This window comes from Loxodonta africana, chromosome 19, assembly GCF_030014295.1.
Source record: "Loxodonta africana isolate mLoxAfr1 chromosome 19, mLoxAfr1.hap2, whole genome shotgun sequence".
NCBI lineage: Eukaryota > Metazoa > Chordata > Mammalia > Proboscidea > Elephantidae > Loxodonta > Loxodonta africana.
Genome location: NC_087360.1, coordinates 57,181,017 through 57,205,218, shown reverse-complemented (window position 1 = coordinate 57,205,218; position 24,202 = coordinate 57,181,017). Strand labels below are relative to the sequence as shown.

The 24,202-nt window shown below is 41.2% G+C and overlaps 1 protein-coding gene across 13 annotated transcripts in view; it reads left to right on the top strand.

Annotated features, from left to right (window-relative positions):
• Positions 1–24,202, top strand: part of CSGALNACT1 (chondroitin sulfate N-acetylgalactosaminyltransferase 1) — a 390,272-nt gene that overhangs the window by 182,650 nt on the left and 183,420 nt on the right. For all 13 annotated transcript variants that reach the window (XM_064272743.1, XM_064272750.1, XM_064272751.1 and 10 more), the window contains one exon: positions 7,760–7,850. The gene's annotated coding sequence lies outside the window, so the exon portion shown is untranslated. The remainder of the gene's footprint in view (positions 1–7,759; positions 7,851–24,202) is intronic.

Below are 24,202 nucleotides of genomic sequence, written 5' to 3'. Positions count from 1 at the left end.
AGAATAAAAAGAATGTGACATCATGATTGGAGGAAGACTCATTAACAGCCTGGGATATGCAGGTGATACAACCTGGCTTGCTGAAAGCAAAGAGGACTTGAAGCAGTTACTGATGAAGATCAAAGACCACAGCCTTCAGTATGGATTACACCTGAACATAAAGAAAACAAAAATCCACACAACTGGACCAATAAGCAACATAATGATAAACGAAGAAAAGATTGAAATTGTCAAGGGTTTCATTTTATTTTATTTGGATCAACGCCTATGGAAGCAGCAGTCGAGAAATCAAACGATATATTCCATTGGGCAAATCTGCTGCAAAAGACCTCTCTAAAGTGTTAAAAAGCAAAGATATCTCTTTAAGGACTAAGGTACCACTTACCCAAGCCACGATATTTTCAGTAGCTTCATATGCATGCAAAAGCTGGACAACGAATAAGGAAGACCAAAGAAGAATTGATGCCTTTGAATTATGGTGTTGGCGAAGCATGGACTGCCAGAAGAATGAACAAATCTGTCTTGGGAGAAGTACAGCCAGAATGCTCCTTAGAAGGGAGGATGGTGAGACTTTGCCTCATGTATTTTGGACATGTTATCAGGAGAGACAAGTCCTCAGAGAAGGAGATCGTGCTTGGTAAAGGAGAGCGTTAGCGAAAAAGAGGAAGACCCTGGACGAGATGGATTGACACAGTGGCTGCAACAATGGGCTCAAACAGCAATGATTGTGAGGATGGCGCAGAACCTGGCGTTGTTTCGTTCTGTTGTTCATAGGGTCAGTGTGTGTCGGAACCCGTTCAGTGTGACCTAACAACAACTCTTGGTTGGGGGCTGTATGTTACAACTTTTGGGAGCCTCATCACCTTGTGGGGTTGGTTCCCTATTGCCTGGAACAGTGTATCCTTGATGACTTATTCCTCTTGATCGTTCTTGATTATTTGTTTAATGGAGGGTTGGGTTTGTCTCACTCTGCCAGCCAGCATTCATGGATAGATAAACCTGTGGTTTCTTTTGATTGTCTAATTACTCATTATCAATTGGTCTGGAAAAATTGGTATACTCAGTGAGACCATAACTTTACCTGTTATGGTAGCTTCTGTTTTCTTAGCTGCACTTCCCTAGTCTTAACATCTAAGTCTAGATGCTGTCCTGCATCTTCATCACTGGTCTGTGCAGCATGTTCCCATCTCTGATACATCTTTTTAGGCACAATGAATCTTAGCTGGGGCTTGGAAGGCAACAGACAAGAGCATTCTCTCTTACTAAGAACCCCTGATTTAGTCCAACCCTTTTATTTATAGGTATGGAAATGGAGACTCATAGAAGTTAACCTCGTGCCGTCAAGTCAATTCCAACTCATAACAACCTTATAGGACAGAGTAGAGCTGTCTCATAGGATTTCCAAGCTATAGATCTTTATGGAAGCAGACTGCCACACTTTCTCCCACGGAGTGGTTCTCCCACTTGGGTTCGAACCACCGACCTTTTGGTTAGTAGCCAAATGCTTACTTAATCACTGCACCACGCTCCTCTGTAGAACTTAAGGACTTGTCTAAAGTCTCATAGTAACTGATTTGAGATGAAAACCCAAATCTCTTGTTCTGCACAGGATTAAGCGTAGCACATCTCCTTGAGACACTGTGCATGCCTCATTAGCATCTGTGGTGATATCTAGCATCAGCCGGGCTGCCACAATATCTGAAAAGGGCAGGACCGGCCAGAAGGATGTACTGGGAGAGTGCATCTAACAAAATAAACAATTGCTTGTGAGTGTGGCTGCGGCGCTGCAGACAGCGTGCTGGAAAATAGCTCTCTTTTACGGAGGTGCATCTGCCGTCAGTCTGTATCTTCACTGATTTAGAAGAAAGATCGTGTTAGTGCTTTCATGACCAGTAGCAAACAGAAGCAATCTAGTTTCTTTCCAAGAGACTAGTTATTACTCTGATCCTCTCCAGCACGAATTGTTCAGTCTTTCTTTATGCTTTAAAAGCATATTATTTGTATCTCGACTTAGCACTTGAGTCATTTTATTTTCTATCATGTTAGTGTTTTATATGTTAAATGTTGGCGCTGTGAAGATGGATCAAACAGGGAGCTCACCAATTCCCACTGGCTAGCAGGAGAGGCGCTTGATGAATCTTTAGAGCATAAAGAAAATATCATTCGACACACAGTGGCTAAGAGCTTGGCTGCTAACCAAAAGGTTGGGAGTTTGAATCTACCAGCTGCTCCTTGGAAACCCTATGAGGCAGTTCTACTCTGTCCTATGGGGTTGCTATGAGTTGGAATCGACTCCACGGCAACAAGTTTGGTTTTGTTTTTGTTTTTGGAACTCCCATACATTTTCAAAGAGACTTCAAATAATTCCGCCATGTAATTGTGTTCATAGTGTTAATACCAGTCCCAGTTGCTGTCGAGTTGATTCCAACTCATGGTGACTCCGTATGTGTCAAAGTAGAACTTTGCTTCATAACATTTTCAGTGGCTGATTTTTCGAAAGTAGATTGCCAGGCTTTTCTTCCTAAGTGACTCTGGGTGGACTCCAACCTCCAACCTTTCAGTGAGCAGCCAAGCATGTTAACCATTTGCACTACCCAAGGACTCCACAGTCTTGATAGTCTTGCTAAGAGTATCTGAGATTATCCCCATTTATCAGAGGGAGAAACTGAGGTCAAGAAAACTAGGGTGACTTACTTCAGTGGAAGGATCAGGAATAACAAATACCTATCTTCTCATTTAGTCTGCTTCTGTACACACAAGACCAGGACACAGAGATTTTGTTTTTCATTTTACACAACAACAGAGAAACCTTTGTCCTTGGGGAAGGAACTCATGCTTTTTAAAGTCCGTTGTGCCCTAAAACATGCCCTTTTCAGTAAAATTATTTAATGTGCAAGGAATGTGGTTAAAAGAATATAGTAACATGAAATTTGTAATGTGTAGCATCCAAGGGCACTTTATTTTTGGAAACAGATTCTTGAGAAAGATGATAATTTTATAAGTTGGCTGCACAGTTTCTGACCCCGTCCCTACTCTGCCTTCCAGTACTATAACATCAGTTGGTTCATACAAATTAAAAAAAAAAAAAATTACCCTCAAGATTTAGAAATATATATATAATATTAAGAAAAATTTCACCGGGCAGCCTCAGTTGGCACTTACATATGCAGTCTCTTGGTGGTTTTTAGTTGTTATTCAAGGCACGTCGATGGTGAACGGGCCCTTTAGTCCTCTCTTCTTGTTTTTCACATTTCAGGAATCAATGTGTCTGACACACAGATGGTTTAGATGGACTGAAGAGTGAAGGATTTAGATTTATAAGGGCGAGAAAGCTCTGGAACTTAAGGTAGCTGTGGTATTGTCACAGCATTAGGCCAATGTGTTTTTGAAGCTCTTTGGAAATTAAAATGCTGGGAGCTTTCACTTACTGATTGCACATTGAATAGAATGGGCAGCATCCTAGATTGGTAAAATATTATTGTATCTCAGTGCATGTACTTGTTTTTCACATTTTGACTGTTCTTTTCAGTAAATGATTTTTGGTAGTCTTCTCTTACTGTGATTAACAGCTGACTTATTTATGGTGTACTGCTAGTTAATGGATGTCAAGTTCTATTACTGTAGGGGTGGGGTGGGGCAAATTTCCCAACCTTCAGAATCCCAAATGGGAAACTTCCAAACCCAGGGGCTGCAAAATATGGGATTTTCCATGGAAGTTCTCCCAGCCACTGTCAGGCACATCCACCATCTCTAGCCCACTTCTTTTCCTCACCAAAACTCGTGAAGCCATATAAGCGCCTCCGTAATCCTAGCTCCCTATGCCAGATTGTCAAGATCACACTGGGCATCACCTGACAGGGGAGGGTACCTCAGACCTGGACACAGTTCTTAGACAGATGTTGTTGAGATATATTTTCTGAATTGAACCAAGGAAGGTACTATATCTACTTTATGTACCAGCAATCACTTTCCTGAATTTAGCTTTTGTTTTTAGCACGTTTTATTGTCTATTTATTTGATACACGGGAAGACTTACCAAGAGTGTGTTTTTGTTGCTGTGATTTATTATGAAGGATGGGGGCTTCAGAAGATAAGGGGAGGGTTATGTTACTAAGGCCTCAATGCCAAGCCACCACTTTAATGCAGATACTAGCCCTTAAAAAAACAAAACAAAACAAAAATGTGTTATTTTCGAGTGGATTCCGACTCATAGCGGCCCTACAGGACAGAGCAGAACTGCCTCAGGGTGTCCAACGCTATAAATCTTTATGGAAGCAGACTGCCACAGCTTTCTCCTGTGGAGCAGCTGGTGTGTTTGAACCGCTGACCTCTCGGTTAGCAGCGGCACTCTTAACCATTGCACACAGAGGTAGAATTAAAGAACAAAAATGGGCTGCTATCCAGTCAATTCCAATATAGTCACCCTATAGGATGTAGCAGAACTGCCCCTTTGGGTTTCCAAGGAATGGCTGGTGGATTCGAACTGCCGACCATTTGGATAGCAGCTGTAGCTCTTAACCACTACGCCACCAGGGGCTCCTTATAAGCCCATATTTACTGTTAAAGAGCCACACACTGGGGCTAGTACTTGCAGGTAAGGTAATGCTGCATTGTGGAAAGGGTAAAAGGCTTGTTTTCCCTTTTATTTTTAGAGCATGAGCTTTAAAGTAGGAAAAATCCTGGCTTTTTTACCATATACCAGTTGGGCAGGTTTTTTAACATCCTTGAGCCTCATTTTCCCCATTTGTAAAATGGGGATATTAACACATATGTCCACAGCATTGTTGTGGTGATTAAATGAGCTCATACATAATGTGGAGCCCTGATGGTGCAGTGGTTAAGAGCTACAGTGAGCTATGACTGCTAACTGAAAGGTCAGCAGTTTGAATCCACCAGCTGCGCCTCGGAAACCCTGTGGGGAAGTTCTACCCTGTCCTATAGGTCTGCTATGAGTTGGAACTGACTCTATTGCAATGGGTTTGGCTTTTGGTTTTATATGTAACGCAGCTAGCACACGATGGCACGTTGTAGGCACGGAGCTGATGTTCCTTCCCTTTACTAGCAGGGGTGTGTTCCATTGAGACACCCACTCTTCTTAGCATACCTGCAGTTCACATCAGTGATTTTCCGTGATGCCTACTCCAATTCCGCCTCCATCTCTAGGGGGCTTTTGCCAGTGGTTCCAACTTCCTGTCTTTTTCCTTTTCCGTCATTAGCTTGAGATGACTCCCTTCTGGGAGAGCGTAATTGGAACTGCTAAGGAAACATGTACTTCCCAGAGTCTTGGAGCAGAGTTTTAATAAGTTCTCTCATTAGAAAAAGAGGGAGGCGCTCAGCCCTTTTGTGGCTCCTAACCTGCACTGTGGCGTTGCTACAACCAGATCTTAGGGGCCGGATGAGTGTGGATTGCTGTGTGTAGATAAAAAAACAGAATGTTTCTCTTCAATTTGCTTGATTGAGGAGTATAGATTATTCATGATCATGTGGAGGCATAAGCTGACATTCTATTTGGTCTCTGTATAAAACAAGTGTGATTTGGGATGGTAAGGATTTTTTTCTCCCTTTTTACTTAGATGGCAAAGAATATTTAAGGATGTCAATACAGACCATGCCAGTGATTCAGCCTCCAAAGGTGCCCACTGCATGCTTAAAAGACAGAAAAGAAAAATGAAGCGGTTGAGAATGTGAGCTTGGAAGCCAAATTATAAACTCACTTCAACTCTCGGCCTGCCGCAGTTCTGAAGCAACATTATTTTTTGTCAAGAATGGAAAACAACTCGGATTTGAGGCCAAGTGATTATTCCATTTTGGCAGTGCCGCCTTTCTGTCAACTGCAGTTCCATTTAAAAAAAAAAAAAAAAAAAGTTCCATTTAGACATAGGTTAATTAGCCGGGCAGAGACGGAAATGGATTGTGAGAGCCAAGCCAAAGGAGGTGGGGTTGCAGACCCTGCTGTCAGTAGAGGGCACCACCTTGGGACCTGAAAGAATGGGTCCCAGTGAGCCGGCAGCCCACTTTAACATTGTTGTTGTTGCTAGGTACCCTTCAGTAGATTCCGACCCATGTGACGGAGTAGAACTGCCCCCAGAGGGTTTCCTAGGCTCTAATCTTCACTGGAGCAGGCCATCAGGTCTTTCTCTCACAGAGCTGCTCGGTAGGTTCAAACCACCAACCCTGTGGCTAACAGCTGAGTGCTTAACCGTTGCGCCACCAGGGCTCCTTAGACTAGAACATTAAACCCACATTAAACTGGGGTTAAGAGTGTGGGGATACGAAATAGATTTTAAACTTTTATAGTATTATATCTTGTAATTCTACTGCCTTTGTTAATGTCAATGCATCAGAGAAAACCTTCAAACTTAGGTGAACAAGAAAGAAAAATGTGACAGGTTTTACTTACCAGAGGGCAGTCCCCATGGAGAGAGTAGGGGGCCAGCCATCTGCAGACCTGAGCAGCTTGTGCGTTAGTCTTGATGTGGCGCTGTATAACCATTCTGGGACCTTTTCATTCCAGCACGTGGATTGGAAACAGCAGTTTATTTATTTATTGCCATTACTTGAATCACAAATGCTTGAGAAAGAGGACTCTGCATTAATAAATTTAAAATCAGATTGACACTTCTTTAACAGGAAGGGGTAGTCTCTTTCCAGAATGTTTTCCACTCACTTTTGATCCCAAAGTATTGTGCTTGTACCTCTCTTCCTTTCTGCTTTTATCTTACTTGAAGCATCTATTTCCTCCCATTAAATTTCTCAAAGGCAGGGATGGTGTGGGGCCCATTGTTCTCCCCCTTCCCCCTCCCCCGCTGTTCCTAGCCCTGCACCTCACTCTGAATAACATGAGGGCCAGCAGCTAGCTGGGGAAGGGGCAGAGGCTGGGTGTTTCCTGCCCTATGCGGAACGTGGCAGCGGTGCCATCCAGCAGGACCCCCCCCCCGCCACCACCATTGCCACCTGTGTACTCCTTGAGAAGTGTCCCTGCTTGGGCAGCACGTAGCAAACAGCGCCAAGAGCGGCCCCAGCGCTGTCCCTGGGGCCCCCGAAGCTGCCCAGCTGCTGTCCAAGAGCAGCGGGCCGGGCTCCAGCCGTCAGGGGCGACGAGGCTGCGAGCAGATTGAAACGCTGTCGTCAGCCGGGCCTGCCGTTCTCCACAAGTCCACGCGCTGTTCCGGCTGCACACTGGGGTCTTTGATGGTGCTTCAGAAAGCGCTGGGTTTTCTTGGCTGCCTCAAACCGTTCTGAAGCTTGTGGATTCTTTCTTTCCCTCGGGGGAAAACTCATATGAGGATTTCTATTTTTTGGCATTTCATTCCATGGAGTCATTTTTTTAAGTGGTGGTGCTGAACGCGCTCCTTTCAGAGGAGGGCAGCGCTTTAACTCCTGTCCCCAACCTGGGAGCCCACGTGTGCCCTGAGTGGCTGTGAAGCTTTGGAAGCAAAGGCGCGAGTTAGGAAGGCAGGACCTGGCTAAGTTGGCTTTCTGTTTGTGTGGAAGTGACTTGGCTTTGCTTTTACAGACACATCAACGTGGCTCTCTCCCTATTTATTTTAAACCTTGGTTATGTTTTTACAAACATTTTGCATTTTATTTATTAAAATAGAGAGGGGACAATACCATCCTGCTTTTTGAGGTAATACTTCAGGTAAATTGTATTTTATATCCTAAATGATTTATACATTCAGCATTTTGTAATAACACCTGAATGTAAGACATGGAAATTTACAGGGGTTGCCTCTCTGTTTTTATTTTTGTATTTTAGATTTCTTCCAGTTTCAAGGAGAGAAGCCAATATAATTTTTTACCCATCAGAGGAATGACATAACTCCATCCTGACAGTCTTATATTTCCAGGTAAGTGAGCCTGTTAATCATGAATTGTGTCAGAATGGACCTTCGCATGGTCTGACTTGTATTCAACATTCTGAGTATGTTTTAAATGTGTTGAATTCCATTTTACTTTCAGTGGTTTGATTAGAACCAAATTATTATTTGAAGATATAAATACCTTTTCAAAGTAATACAGTTACTTGGCTGCTTTGAAACTTTCTACTCACTTTTTAAAGCCTGAAATCTATAATAAATGTGACCAACTTTCTCAGAATTTATCTCTTCTCAAAGTGGCAAGTGACTTTAAACAAGAATACCTGAAGAACTACATACTTCTTTTCAAAATATGTGCAGTTAAATAGGAACATTTGTTCTCCTGTTGGCAATTGTGACAGAATATTAAGCTTTCTAAAATATTCAACCAGGAATGAAATGGGTGCTACAAAATAATTATTTCAATCACATAATTTCAAAAATTATAGAATGATTTTCCTGTCTTTCTTTTACTCCTTTCTTCCTTTGTTGAAACTGACACCATTTTAAGGATCTACTTGCTAGAGCTCTGAGAATAGTACCATAACGGAGTATATGGTTCATTTTAGTCTGAGAACAAATGTAAATCTGCGGAACGTTGTTTTAGTCCTGCTCTTGTAACCGGTACTTTTGAGTTTCTCTGCAAAAAGATATTTTATTACATCTGGCAAGATTAAACATTAAAAAAAAAAACCAACAAAACCGAAAAACAAGAACCGTACGGACATTATTGATGTTGAAATGCAAAAGTATGAAACGGGAAGTTGTATATAGGAATCCTGTCTTTAGCAGAAGGAGGCCTGATGGCACAGTGGTTAAAACACTCGGCTGCTAACCGAAACGTTGGTGGTTCGAACCCACCAGCCACTCCACGGAAGAAAGATGTGGCAGTCTGCTTATGTAAAGATTTATAGCCTTGGAAACCCTATGGGGCATTGTGTTCTGTCCTAGAGGGTTGCTATGACTCAGAATTCAGCTTGATGGCAGTGGGTTTGGTTTCGGTTATCTTTAGCAGAGCAAACTTTTTTTAGTTTTTCTAGAAATGATTCAACAGACATAAAAACGAATATAGGTTAGCTGCCTTCAGCATATACGTATCTTCAAGTTGCTTCCTCTACCCTCCCTCTCCATTTAGCTGATTTTGTTCATGATTTTTCATTTTTTGGTCTTTACTTTTGTTACGCTGATTAAAATAAAAGAGTGTACGTCAAAGCATTAGATATGATTTTGCATTAATAGAAAAATTAATAATAGAAAAGTGAGAACAGTCATGGTGAAAATAACACAAGCAAAAATAACTGAAGAATAATTCCTCGCGGATCCTTTTCTGAATAGAGGTAAAATGACTAAGAAGCCTCTGTGACTCAGGGCCAACTTGAGGGGCATGTGGAATTTTTCTAATCTTAGGTCTTGTGATGTTGAATGTTTCTGAGAATGCCTTGGGTGATGCAAAAGAGAACAGCGTCATTGGAACACCACGTAGACCGTAATTATTAAAACCTTGAGATAATATTAGACAAGCATCGAAGTAAACTGCAAAATAGAGAAGCAATCTAAAGCTGATTAAGTGGGCAAATGCAAAATTAGAGGACGTTTCTGCTCGAACATTCAGCCATTAGAGTACAAGATAGGGGATGTTTGGGTGGCAGAAGAGCAGAACTGTACAGCATGAGCTAGATTTCAGTGACCGGCATGATGCTGTTTGTTGAATCCCTGTGCAGAGACAGAGGGTGTTGCCAGGGAAGCCCAGAGGCCCCCCCAGGGGAGCATTAGCTTAGAAAAGTTTCCCAGAGTCTGTTCCTTGCCTTTATAGGCTCGGAAGCTTTAAAATCCTCTGGCAGTGGACCTTTGCTGACCCCTAAGAAACAAAAATGTATATTGGGAAGAGAAGGAATGGTTTTTAATCTCACCCTGGTAGGCAGATACTCTACACCAGGGCATGAATGGTCATCATGGAATCCATGCAAGAAGAGTTAGTTATTTGATTCAAATATTGAATAGCACCAGGCTATCAAAGTTTTGCGATAGGGATGTACTGTGTCTTAAACATCTCCTTTGTAGAATGTGTTCCACCTACTATTCCTTCTCAGGGAAGTTGCTGCCAAGTTTACCCTTATCCGTAGCCTGTCATGGCTATTTCCTGCCTCGTCTTGTCCTGAAATGTGTATTTCCTGCCTCGTCCTATCTACATTTCTACACATCCTTCCCTCTTGTCAAGGACATAGGTGTGCTGCTGTCTTGTGGTGCCCCCTCTTCTCTCCTCTGACCTGTGCTCTTGGTTCTGCCCTCTCTTATCTCCTGGTCTTCTGGTCCCTCTCCTTCCCATTCCCTCCCCCAATCTCCATGAGGACTTGAAGCATCCAGATCTTTTCCTGAGTTGGTCTCCACACTCTTCTTCTGCCTGGGATACTTTCCTTCTCACTGCTCCTCAGGGAACTTCTCCTCATCCTTCAAAACTCACTTCAAAAGCAGTCCCTACTGTAAAGCATTCCTGTGGAGATCTCCAACATTTAGGACAACACCCGGCTCTCACAAGGCTCTGAATAAAAGTTTGTTAAATGGAATGAATGAGTAAGTGAGTAAATGAAAGAATGAATAGGGACGTGTGGTACCTGGAACTTGCCTCCTCCTATTGTCATAACATCTTCCAGATACTTCTGTTCTGGCACTTTCCATCACATTACAATTGCTGTTTGCAGGATGATCTCCTGAACTCTTTCCTGAACAGGGCACCTCTCTCATTTTGGTGGTCTAGCTCCTAGTGTAGTGTGTGTTATTGTTGTTGTGTGCCGTCAAGTGAATTTCGACTCATAGCAACCCTATATGATGGAGTAGAACTGCTCCGTAGGATTTCCTAGGCTGTAATCTTTACAGAGCAGGTCGCCAGGTCTTTTCTCCCACGGAGTGGCTGGTAGGTTCAAAACGCTGACCTTTCCGTTAGCAGCCAAGCACTTAACCATTGTGCTAATGTAGTATGTAGGGGATAGCAATTCTAGTTGCAAACACCTAAGTGTTACAAGTCCTTTGCAGTTCGACAGGGCCATGAAACAGGACTACTCAATAGCGTGTAATAAAAACTGTTTCAGCGTTTTTTTGAATGAACCAGGTGTTATAAATAAATGTTGGTAGGTGCCATTCAGTCAGTTCTGACTCACATACAATGGAATGAAACACTGCCTGGTCCTGTGCCATCCTCACAATTGTTGCTATGTTTCAGCCCATCATTGCAGCCACTGTGACAATCCATCTTGTTGAGGGTCTTCCTCTCTTTCGCTGACCCTCTGCTTTACCAAGCACGATCTCCTTCTCCAGGGACTTGGACTTGTCCCTCCTAATAATATGTCCAAAGTATGTGAGGTGAAGTCTCACCATCCTTGCTTCTGAGGAGCATTCTGGCTGTAATTTTTCCAAGACAGATTTGTTCGTTCTTTTGGCAGTCCACAGTATATTCAGCATTCTTTGCCAACACCATGTTTCAAAGGCATCAGTTCTTCTTCAGTCTTCCTTATTCATTGCCCAGCTTTTGGAAGTATAGGAGGCAGTTGAAAATATCATGGCTTAGGTCAGGTGCACCTTAGTCCTCAAAGTGACATCTTTGCTTTTGAACACTTTAAAGAGGTCTTTTGCAGCAGGTTTGCCCAATGTAATAAGTCGTTTGATTTCTTGACTTGTACTTCCATGGTCATTGATTGTAGACCCAAGTAAAATGAGGCCCTTGACAGCTTCAATATTTTCTCCGTTTATCATGATGTTGCTTATTGGTTCAGTTGTAAAAACATATATACACATTATATAATGTAGTAACTTGGCAAGTTACTCATATTTGAAAACCCAGAGAATTAACGAGAGCAGTTTTTACTTTATAAAGTGGACTTCTTTTGGACATGCTTTAGACTTCTAAATATTTTCATTTAATAGAATGAGGTATGACATAAAGCCTGTAAGCTTTTAATGAGTGTCAGCTTCTACCTACTTCTACATTTTAATTTACACTCCGGAGCCACAGTTTCATTTCAGCAGACTGAGGCAGCTCCAGGCAGGGGCCAGGAGATGCACTCTGGCACCAGAATGGATATCCAGTGATGGGCGCCTTCTAGAGGGCTTTCATTTCTTCCTATTGATTGATACTTAATTATACCTTATTTCTTGTTTTTTCCTCTTATGTTTTAGGGCTCTGCTTATTGGGTTCTCTTTTCATTGAGTTAGTTTCTTATCTCCAAGCCCCAGCTACAGCTACTCACCTCTGTATCTCATACCCTGTCTGCAGCGCCTTCTTCCTCTTTCCCCTCCTGACTCCTGTTCCTTCTCTGAGGCTTAGCTCAGGGGAGCCTTTCCTGACCCTCAGCTTGGGGTGGGGCTGGGCCTTTGTATGACAATCCCTCTCACCTCATCCCCCCATTGTTTATTTATCTGTTATGTGTTTGTCCTTAGACCCGCATTGCTCTCAAAGGAGGTGCTGTCTGCATGTTTGCATCAAGCGTATGTTCTGTTCGTTCACATTCATATTTATAAACAAATGTTGGAATGAATTTCTGGTATGCGAAAACTCTCATTAGAACCAGACATTGTCGGTATTTTCATTGCCTCAGCAGTTGATGGCGTACCAGCCTTTCCCCGGTCTCCTTTCTTTTTAACTTTTGTATTTTCTGAATATGAGGAATTTGAATCCAGGCAGTCTGACTCCAGCAGCTGTGCCCACTTAGTTAAATAATTTTTTTTTAAAGTAAGTCAAAATCTTTGCTTTAAAAGTGATAATAACCTTTTTTTTTATTGTGATAAATATATATGTAACAAAGCATTTGCCATTTCAAAATTCTTCATGTATACAATTTGGTGACGCTAGCTGTGATCATGTTGGGTAAGCATCACAGGAGAATTACCTTTTTTACAGTTGTAAAAATATACATAACACAACATTTGCCAATTTAACGTTTTTCACGTGTACAATTTAGTGACATCAATTGCATTGATCATGTTGTGCTACCATCACCAAGCTCTGTTGCCACATATTCCATCACCATAAACAGAAACTCAGTGCCTCCTGAACAATGACTCCCCCTCTCACCCTCCCTCCCACCACTGGTAACTACTAATAAACTTTGGTCTCTGTACACTTGCCTATTCTAGATATTGTATATGGGTCATATCATACAATATTTGTCCCGTTGTGATGGACTGACTCAGCGTAATGTTTTCAAGGTTCATCCATGTTGTAGCATTTATTAGGACTTCATTTCTTTTTATGTCTGATAATATTCCATTGTATGTATACACCACATTTAGTGTATCCGTTCGTCTTTTGATGGGCATTTTGGTTGTTTCCACCTTTTGGCGATCGTGAATAGTGTTGCAGTGAACCTTGGTATATGTATCTGTTTGCGTTGCTGCTTTCAAATCTCTCAGGTATATGCCTAGGAGTGGAACTGTTGGGTCATGAGTTTAACTTTTTGAGAAATCCTCAAACTCTTTTCCACAGTGGTTGTGGCATTTTACATTCCTACCAGCAGTGGATAAAAGATTCCAATTTCTCCACATCCTCTTCAACATTTGTTTTAATCTTGGCCATCCTAGTGGAGGTGAAGTGGATTCTCGTTGTGGTTTTGATTTGTATCTCCGTTCTACTCTGTCCTGTAGGGTCACTGTGAGTGAGAATCGACTCGACGGCACTGGGTTTTTTTTTTTGATGGCTAATAGGAAACCCAAACCCTGATGGCATAGTGGTTACATGCTACAGCTAGCCAAAGGTAGGCAGTTCAAATCCACCAGGCACTCCTTGGAAACCCCATGGGGCAGTTCTACTCTGCCCTCTAGGGTCGCTATGAGTTGGAATCGACCTGATGGCAACATGCTTCATTTGGTTTTAATGGCTAATGATGTTGAACATGTTTTTATGTGCTTGTTGGCTGTTTTTTCTTCTTTGGTGAAATATCTATTCATATCCTTTGCCCATTTTTTTTTTTAAATTGGGTTGTTGGTCTTTTGTTGTTAAGTTGTAGGAGTTAATTATTTATGTATTCTGAATATGAAACCCTTATCCATTATGTGGTTCTCAAAATTTTCCTCCCAGTTTGTAGATTGTCTTTTCACTTTTAAAGTCCTCTGTGGAACAAAAGTTTTTTATTTTGACGAAGTCCAATTTATCTGTGTTGTCTTTTGTTGCTAGTGCTTTTGTTGTCAGATCTAAGAATCCATTGTTAAAAGCTAGGTCCTGGAGCAATACCCCTATATTTTCTTTGAGGAGTTTTATGGTTTTAGTTCTTACATTTAGGTCCTTGATCCGTTTTGAGCTAACTTTTGTGTATGGTGTGAAGCTTGAGTCCAGCTTCATTCTTTCGTATGTGGATATCCAGTTGTCCTAGCACCAATTATTAAAGAGGCTATTCTTTCTCCACTGCATGGACTTAGCAACCTTGTCAAAAATCAGTTGACTGTAGGTGTATGGGTTTTATAATTTTCATTGTATAAATTCTTCACATCCCTGGTTAAAATTATTCCTAGATATTTTATTCTCTGAGATGCTATTGCAAATTGTTTTCTTAGTTTGTTCATTGCTGGTGTATAGAAACCCGAAAGATTTTTATGTATTGACGTTGTACCCTGCAACTTTGCTGAGTTCCTTTATTAGCTCTAGAAGCTTTCCTGTGGGTTCTTTAGGATTATATATGTAGGATCATGTCTTCTGTGAACAGGGGTAGTTTTACTTCTTCCCTCCCGATATGGGTACCTTCTATTTCTTTTTCTTGCCTTATTACTCCGGCTAAGACTTCTAGTACGATATTGAATAGCAGTGGTGAGACTGTACATTATACAGATAATTATCTTTTAAAAGTTAAAAAAAAATCCATGGAATTTCTTCAATTATGAGATTTTACCTTCCAAGTCAGTTACCTGAAGTCAGTTCCTATAACTTTTCTTGTACTGGGAAGTCCAAAGAGATCCTCGGTATTGATCCTATCTAAAAAAAAAAAAAAAATTTTTTATTCCCTTTACTAGCTGTGTGACCTGGGAAAAGTTAATTAGTGTCTCTGATCTTGAGCTACCTCATCTCCTTTTTGCCATGCTTATTTATCACTTTTTAAGTATATTATTATTATGTTTTTTTATGTTTCTTTTGCACAGATTTTAAATCACTTTTGATTAAAAAAAATGAATTATGCAGTAAAAAAACATTTATAGTGGTAAAATCTTTGGAATTTAATGGTGGCACAACAGTTAAGTGCTTGGTTGCTAACCAAAAGGTTAGTGGTTAGAATCCACCCAGTGGTTCTGTGGATGAAAGACCTGGTGATCTGCTTTCATGATTACAGCCAAGAAAACCTTATGGGGCAGTTCTGCCCTGTCACATGGGGTCATTGTGAGTCGTCATCAACTCGATGGCACCCAAAAACAAAAATACCTCTTGCCTATATTTACAGTTAAAATCTGATTCACAATTACTGACTTCCTCAATTGTTTTTCTTCAACAAATATTTTAGGAGCCTATTGCTCATCCAGAAATACTTGTATGACACTTCAAAATTATTTTTATGATTAAGAGCAGAAATGTTTGTTCTGTCACAGGCAGAGGGTATGACACACTCTAGGGTTTGATTTGATTGCTTATGAGGAGTCAGCTTCTTTGGTCTTTTTTTTTTTTTTTTCCATCATACTAATGGACCTTTCATGTGGAAACTCACAGCTCTAAATCAGTAAATAACACTCTGGTGCGTGAAAGAGCGAAATTTCCAAAACATTCAGCTGATACTTAAGAAACAGTTCTTTTTACTCAGAAGGTTCTGACCCACTGTATCTTTCCTGAAGAATTTAAAACTAAACTTGAATCAGCCCAGAAACATGTTAGCTGAGAAGAGAAGGCAAGAATCTGATAGAATTGGGTATAAAAATTTGAGGCGGGCACACTAGCCCTGGGGCAAGGACTAGAAGGCAGGAGGGGACAGGAAAGCTAGTGATAGGGAACCCAAGGTTGAAAGGGAGAGTGTTGACATGTCATGGGGTTGTTAACCAGTGTCATAAGACATATGTTACTGTTTAAGGAGAAGCTAGTTTGTTCTGTAAACCTTCATCTAAAGTACAATTAAAAAAAGAAAGAAAGAAAAAGAAAAGAAATAGTTAATTTAAAAAAAAAAAGAAGACCAGACTTACTGGTCTGGCAGAGACTGGAAAAAAAAATTTTTTTTTGAGATGAGAGCAGGGATGAAAATTAATGAGTGGAAGGTGGGCTAAAGAAAGGATTATAACCTTCTGGAAACTTCCAGCTCAGCTGTTACTTAGCATTACTTAACATTATAAACATGATCACATAGTCAAGATCCCCAGAAAAAAGAAAATTCATCTCTACTCCAAGGCAAGTATCTAATCCAAGTTGGTACTTTCACTTTTTTTCTAAAGTTCTTTAAAAATATATGGTAGTTATAAATAGTAGTTAAGGTTTACACTTCAACATTTTAATAAAAACTCAAGGACAACAACAAAACATATATTGTGTTAGGCTTTAAATGCTCTTTGTGGTTATCAAGTGCCAGTTCTTGTACTGGAACCCAGTCCTTGGTGAAGTTCTCAATCATCTGCAGAAAATGAGGGGAAAAGAGATAGTTTCTTTCAAAGAGCTGATACTCACTTTAAAGGAATATTCTGTATTTTGAGATTCTGACCCATTTTTATTTATTAAAATTTAAAATGTTCTTTCTTATAATGTGTAATGATAATTATTTAAAAAAAATTTATTTCTTGGCAAAATCAAATGTTAGATATTATTTAGTGTTCTTGGTTGCAAGAAACAGGAATCAAGTAGGTTAATGTAATCAGGAAAGGAATCTATAGGAAGAATGTCTTGTAGCTCACAGAATTGTTAGGAAGGGTGGAGAATTAGGCTTGGAAACAGGCAGGAAACCAGGGAGGCCAGGCAGCAGGAAAGCCAGTTGGGGTCACACTGTGGCCTCATTAAGATGCCACCACTGGTAATTCTGCTGCCAACCCCACTGGACAACATTCCTCCTCAGTCTTTGCGTCAAGATAAGTCCCAGGTGGAAACATCCAGTTGGCCTAACCTGGGTCATGCTCTGTGCTGCCACTGCTGATGCACGAGGAGCTGGGGTGTATAGTCCCTTTTGGGATAGGGTAGTTAAACCAAAAAACCAAACCCGTTGCCAATGAGCCAATTCCAACTCTTAGCAACCCTATAGGACAGAGGAGAACTGCTCCATAGGGTTTCCAAGGAGTGCATGGTGGATTCCTACTGCCGACATTCTGGTTGGCAGCTGAGGCTTTTAACCATTACGCCACCAGGGTTTCCATAGGGTAGTTAGAACCTCTTTTTCACCATTAAAGAGGGGTTAGGATGCAAGGCAGCAAAACAAACTAGATTTACTCTCCTTGGGAGCCCTGTTAGTGTCCCTAATCAAAAATTTACTGTACAATTTCATATGAAATTTAAAAATCTGGAACTATTCAGAGGTGACTAGACTTAAACTTTTTGAAAACTGCTTTAAAATGGGACATATGTTTTGTTTGTGTATGGATAATGGCCGTGGAGTCATGGTGCAACGGGTATCGTAAGTGTATGGATTGCTTTATTTATTCATTGGCCTGAAAGATCTCTGAGAGTAAGATCCCCAGCTATTTGATATCTCTTAGCTTTTTCTTAAAAAGACACATTGAATTTGTACTATAGAGAAAAAACTTGAATTAAGCCATTGAGAAATGGCCATAAATAAATAAATAAAACAAAAGCCATCTTTCTATCCTTAAAAAAAAAATTCCCTCTCCCTTTCTTTCCCTTAATAACAGGAATGCTTTTTAAACAAAGTTTCAGAGGAGGAGACTGTGGGTGAAAGCACGGGATGTTGTGAAGCAAGAAAAGACATGTAGTGAAGCACATTCATTATTCCATTCTTCCTGTCTTCTGACTACTAGAAACACACAAAAACACACAAACCCCAACTCTTCCAAAACCAAAATCTAATAAAAACTTGCCGCCAGGGCTACTTGTATCTTCAAATGTGTGTTCTAAGTTTATAAAGCACATGAATAGCCAACCTCATCCCATGTCTATGTGACATATACCAAGGAATAGAGGGATTGCCAGGGGGAAAATACAGATTAAATGAAAACTAAATTAAGTGCCATCTTGTTATTTATAACATTTGATTTTTATGATCTTTTTTTACAACAAAGTGAAAATAAAGCCTTTACCTACAGCCTTGGAAGATTCACATTTGCCCTAATTTGAACCATGGCCTGAAGTTGGAACAAAGACTGAACTTGGGCGGCGGGGGGGGTGGGGGGGGGTGGGGTATTTAATTGTATGTGGGTTGCTTGAGTTGTTTTTGTGTTATATGATCACCCAACTTTCTTTCCTTGAAGTGCTTGTTGTGTTTTTTAAACTCAGTGCTATTGTTTAGCTCACTGTAATTTGATACAAGGCATCTTAATTCTTATTTTTAGTACTTAGAAAGCCAAGTTATGGATATTAAGTCTTAACCTGACTTCTTTCCAGCATTTGACACTGTCGACCATTTTCCTTGAAACTCTTACTCTCTTTGACTTATATAACCATAATAAAGCTCTTCGTGGTTTTTCCAACTTCTCTGGCTATTCCATCATAGTCTCCTTCCCCATCCCTTAAATAAAGATTCCATACTTAGCCTTCTATACCTCTCGTTCTACATCATCTGTCACCTAAATGACCAACTGCCATCTATTAACTGCCGACTTCCAAACCTGTACCTCCAGTGCCAGCTGTTCCCCTGAGTGGCAGATTCCTGCCCATCTCTATCAGATATCCCACCAGCACCCTCAAACCGTTATGTCCCCAACTGAACTCTAAAGTTCTCAACTCTCACCTCAGCCACCAGCCTTCTCCTTCCTTCCTGTTACCCAGCCCAGAAATCCTGAAGGCATTCTGAACTTCCTTATTTTCATTCACCATGCTCACCCAGTCTTTTGCCAAATGCCATTATTCTAAGTTGTGTTTATGTCTCAAGTTTGCCTCTACTTTCCTGGGTGGCACAAATGGTTACGCACTCGACTACCAACCAAAAGGTTGACAGTTCAGACTCACCCAGAGGCGCTTTAGGAGTAAGGCTTGGCAATCTGCTTCCAAAAGGTCACAGCCTTGAAAATCCTGTGGAGCAGCTCTACCCTGCACACATGGGAATCGACTCAATGGCAATTTACAGCAGTTAACAACCCTTATTTTCCACCATCTTTGAGTTTTTTGAGTTAGTTCAGGCCCTTAATGACCATATTTCATATGGACAACTGCAGCGCTCACTTTCACTTATCTCCCTGCTTCTTCAGTCTCTCCATCCCTCTACAGTGGCTTTTCTAACACGCATCTTTGACTATGTTGCTCCATTCAAAATCCACTCCTGGCATCCCAGCACCTCCAAGGTAACCTGTAAAGGCCTCTCTTCTACCCACTTCTCATGTTCTGGTGTGCTAACCATACCAAATTTCCTGTGGTTCCCTAACACTGACTCCTTCTCCCTTAGCCAGTTCCTTTGCTGCTTCCTCTCTCTAGAGTGCCATTTCCAAGCTCATCAGCTTGGCCAGTTCCACTTTATTCTCCAAGACTTAATTTTGGCAACCCCCTCTCCTGGCCCACTTCTCCTCAGCCTGTTGGAATGAGTTTTCCCTACTTATGGCATTTACAAAATGGTGTTATGACCATTCGATTTTCTTGCCTATTTCCCCTACTAGCCTGTGATTTCTTGAGGGTACTGGATCCTGTTGGGTACAAGTTTAAATCTTCAGCAACTAGCACAGTGCCTGGCACATAGGAGTTGCTCAACTAATGTTTACTGATTGAATGGGTGAGTGTGAGTGAGTAGTGAATGGAACCTCTTTCTATCCTGAGAAGGGAGGTGATTAAATGCAAGGCAAGGGATTTGATCCTTAAATCAGTTTGAAACACTGTTTCTTCTTACTTCTCAAGTAAGGATTCTCATTTTTTCCTGAACGATATCATGGGAGAAACTTAAGGCAAAAAGAGTGTATCAATGAAAGAAAATAATTTAACTTTAAGAAAGAGTCAAATGTGCATCAGAAAAATAGTTATTGGTTCTCCTATTTATTTCACTTCTAATTTGCTGTTAATTTGTGGCACAGACACATAAGGTGTTTCATTTTGGTTTTGGGAACAAATCGATTCTGACTCATAGTGACCCTGTTGGGCACAGTAGAACTGCCCCATAGGCTTTCCAAGGAGCGCCTGGTGAATTCGAACTGCCGACCTTTCGGTTAGCAGCTATAGCTCTTAACCACTATGCCACCAGGGTTTCTGACAGTACATTAGATAAATGTATTATATCAGTATTAAATTTACTGATCTTGACATCTGCACTGTTGTTGTATAAAATATTCTTAGAAAATATATGCTGAACTACTTAGGGTAAAGGACCGTGATGTATGAACTTATTCTCAAATGATTCAGGAAAAAAAAATTGTGTGTATGTTTGTGTGTGTGCATCTGTGTGTCTGTGTAGGAAGAAGAAGTGAAAAGCAAATGGCCCCAAATGTTAACAATTTGTCAATCTGGATAAAGGGCATATGAGTGTTCTTCATACTATTCTTATTTTTGCAACTTTTCTGTAAGTTGAAATTATTTCTAAATAAAATATTTTTAAAAAGTTAAGTACTATACCACATTTGGGCTCAAGAAACCAACTACTTCAGTAACTGAACAGACATTTGCACCAACAGGTAAAGAACATATATATCAGGAACACATGGTTTCAATGACAGGAAGTTCACTGTAAATCAACAATGTGATGATACCAAAGCAAATATAAAGAGGTTATGGGTGGTGCAAATGGTAAAGCGCTTGACTACTAGCTGAAAAGCTGGCGATTTGAACCCACCCAGAGGAGCCTCAGAAGACAGGCCTGGCAATCTCCTTCTGAAAAGTCACAGCCTTGAAAACCCTATGGAGCTGTTCTACTCTGTACACATGGAGTTGCCATGAGTTGGAATTGACTTGAAGGCAACCAACAACAGTCATCAGCCTGCTGGGAGATCTAGAATGCGTGACCTACAGGAGCAGTGAAAGAATGGAAGATGTCAAGCCTAGGACGGAGGTTTCGGTGGCTGTGATTGCCGGGACTTCCCATGCGGAAGTGAAGTCAGCATTCTTCTGTGGTCCTCCATGGGTCAGCCGGGACACTGAGCCTTCCAGGCAATTCTGATTCTGTAGATCCACAGGGAAGCCTGGGGTTCTGGATTTTTTTTCAAATGTCCCAGAACACTCTGCTGAAGAGAGCCCAAGGACCACGCTATGGACTACAAGTTCTCGCTGACCTTTCCCAAACTTAAAGGATCATGGTTTATTTTATTAAAGGAGTCCACACATTTCTTTACAAGGTATAAAAAACTTCCAGGAAGATGGTTTTCATTTGAAATTAAATGAGCTGAAGACCCAGTACAGAGAACATGGGGTATGAAAAAGATAGCCTCTGAGTCTAGCTAGGTAGTTCCGACACATCCTAAGAATTGAGCTCAGGCTTCACTTTTTGGGGCTGCTTGATACATTCCTTACCCCAGGCTGCCTCTTCCTACTCCCATAGCACCCCAAGTCCATCTGTCTCATGGCCTTTATAAACCATGTTTGGTTTATAGCCAAGGCTCCCACCTCCTTTATTTTACAGTGAGCCTCAGTGGGATAGTTGAATATTGATAAATATAAAACTGGAAGGGGACTAAAGGAGCTATCGCCAATTTTTTTTTTTTTCAGAATGTGTAGTATTATGGTGACTTATTTTGAAGAGCCCAAACTCCTAAATTCACAATGAAAAACTGAGGTCTAGTGACAATATAAAAATATTAGCTTTTAGGCTGTAATTATTATACATTTCAGCTATTCTTCCCTCCCATCCTAGAACTCCCCAGCTACAAAGGTGGCAATGGCCATGCAGTGTATGGAGCTGATGATCTGGTGGTCTGGACCCTTCTATGGGGCCAATGCAGCTGTTGCTGCTGCTGTGCCAGGGTGAGGAGGTAGTTCAGGAGTTGATCTCTTTTTCCAAATATCTTCTCTTCGAAAAAGAAACTTGCCTATTCTCTGCCCCATTTTGGAGATTGACCAAGAGATTTAGATTAGAGGCTCTTGAACATTCTTGGTTCATGATGCCCTTAACCAGTTGCTGGCAAGCTGATTCCGACTTGTGGTGACCTTATGTGTGTCAGAGTAGAACTGTGTTCCGTAGGGTTTTCAGTCGCTGATTTTTTGAAGGTAAATCACCAGGCTTCTGGGTGGACTTGAACCTCCAACCTTTCGTTATACCACCCATGGACTCCATGGTACCCTCGCCAAATAAAACTAAACCCATTGCCATTGAGTCGATTCTGACACATAGCAACTCTATAGGATAGAGTAGAACCACCCCTTAGGTTTGCCAAGGCTGTAATCTTTACAGAAGCAGACTGACACATCTGCTCCCATGGAATGGCTGATGGATTCCAACCGCTGACCTTTCGGTTAGCAGCCAAGGACTTAACCACTGTACCACCTGGGCTTCTTATGGTGCCCTTAAACCAAAAAAACCAAACCCATTGCTGTCGAGTCGATTCTGGCTCATAGTGACCCTATAGGACAAAGTAGAACTGCCCAGTAGGGTTTCCAAGGAGTGCCTGGTGGATTCCAACTGCTGACCTTTCAGTTAGCAGCTGTAGCTCTTTACCACCATGCCACCAGGGTTTCCAGTGGCACCCCTAGTGTCTTATTAATTTCTGTGACACCCCTAGACCAAAATAAATGCCTGGCAGTTTTGTTTATTAAGTAGCTAGGTCCGTCAGTTTATGAATATTTATGTCTTAACAACTTAGTTGCTGTTTGAAAAAATGCCCATAAATTTAAAGAAAATAATATTTTTTATTTTGTTCTTAAATAACCACAACTACTGAATATCATGGGATGTTGAAAATGTGAACTACCTTGAGTGAATAGTTTGCACAAAGTTTGACGGATGCCAGGTGTAGCTATATCTTGCTCACAAATTTAAAGCATCTTATAGCACCACTGAGAATACCCTGCCGTACCCTGGGGTGCCTTGCCATCAGTTTACATAAGAGACTGTTTCTGGGGGATGTCTTATAATCCTTTCATAGCCCTCAACCACCCAAATGTGTACCTTAAGGGGAGGCTAGGGGTCAAATAACTACAAGGAGAGATTATAATTGTAGCACCCACAAGGTGGGAGCAGGGCAGGGAGGCAGAGGTGATGGGATGACGTTTCAGCCTACTTGGCAAAAAGGGAAAATTTCTTCTTTCCATAGGATTTGTCTCCGCTGGAGAGGCCTGATTTTAACCTCTTGTATGGTATTGCATTACACCTTGCTTTCCAGTGAAAAAAAGAATAGCCATTTAACCACATTGCTTATTTGAGAAGATTTTCTTAACCTTTTGCTTTTGGCTTGGCTCACGTATTATTCTCCCCACGAGCTGTCTACTTTCTATGAATTAATGACTTGTTTGTAAAGTATTTTGGCATTATCCATTTCAGGCTTTGGAGGAATGGTATAAATCTCCTCAAAGCCAGGGTTGTGATAAGGTTTATGGCTTTGTGTAACAAAATAGGGAGTCCATAGGTGGTGCAAACAGTCAACATGCTCGGCTGCTAACCAAAAGGTTGGCAGTTAAGAGTCCACCCAGAGTTGCCTCGGAAGACAGGCCTGACGATCTACTTCTGAAAAACCATTACAATGGGTAATGTTTATATTTAGGTAATCAGTATTCTGGCAGGGTGTGAGCTACTGAATTCTGACCAAATAAAATTTGCTTACCAAACCAACCTGTTGCCGTCAACTTGATTCCGACTCATAGCAAGCCTATAGGATAGAGTAGAACTGCCCCATAGGGTTTCCAAGGAGCAGCTGGTAGATTTGAACTGCCAACCTTTTGGTTAGCAGCTGAGCTCTTAACCGCTGTGCCACCAGGGCTCCAAAATTTGCTTCGGTGAGTTTTTTTTCCTAAGTTACTTAGAATCAAGCCACAAGCTACTGAAATAATAATAATACCTGTGATGACTTGTTTTCCCTGGCTAGAATATGATATTGAAGGTAGTGTGATGATAGTAATGTTTTTGTCATCATCAGCTGTATACCCTGCTTATGGATTTTCAATCATTGAGTATTTGTAATGCTACCTACAAAAGGAGTAAACCAATCATAACTAGAAGGCTGTTGCTTGTGTTGAGAGTTTAAAAGGTGGCGCAGCAGTTAAGTGATTGACTGCTAACGGAGAGGTCAGTGGTTCGAACCTGCTATTGGCTCCGTGGGAGAAAGACGTGGCAGTCTGCTTCTATTGAAATTAACAGCTTTGGAAACCCTACGGGGTCGCTATGAGTCAG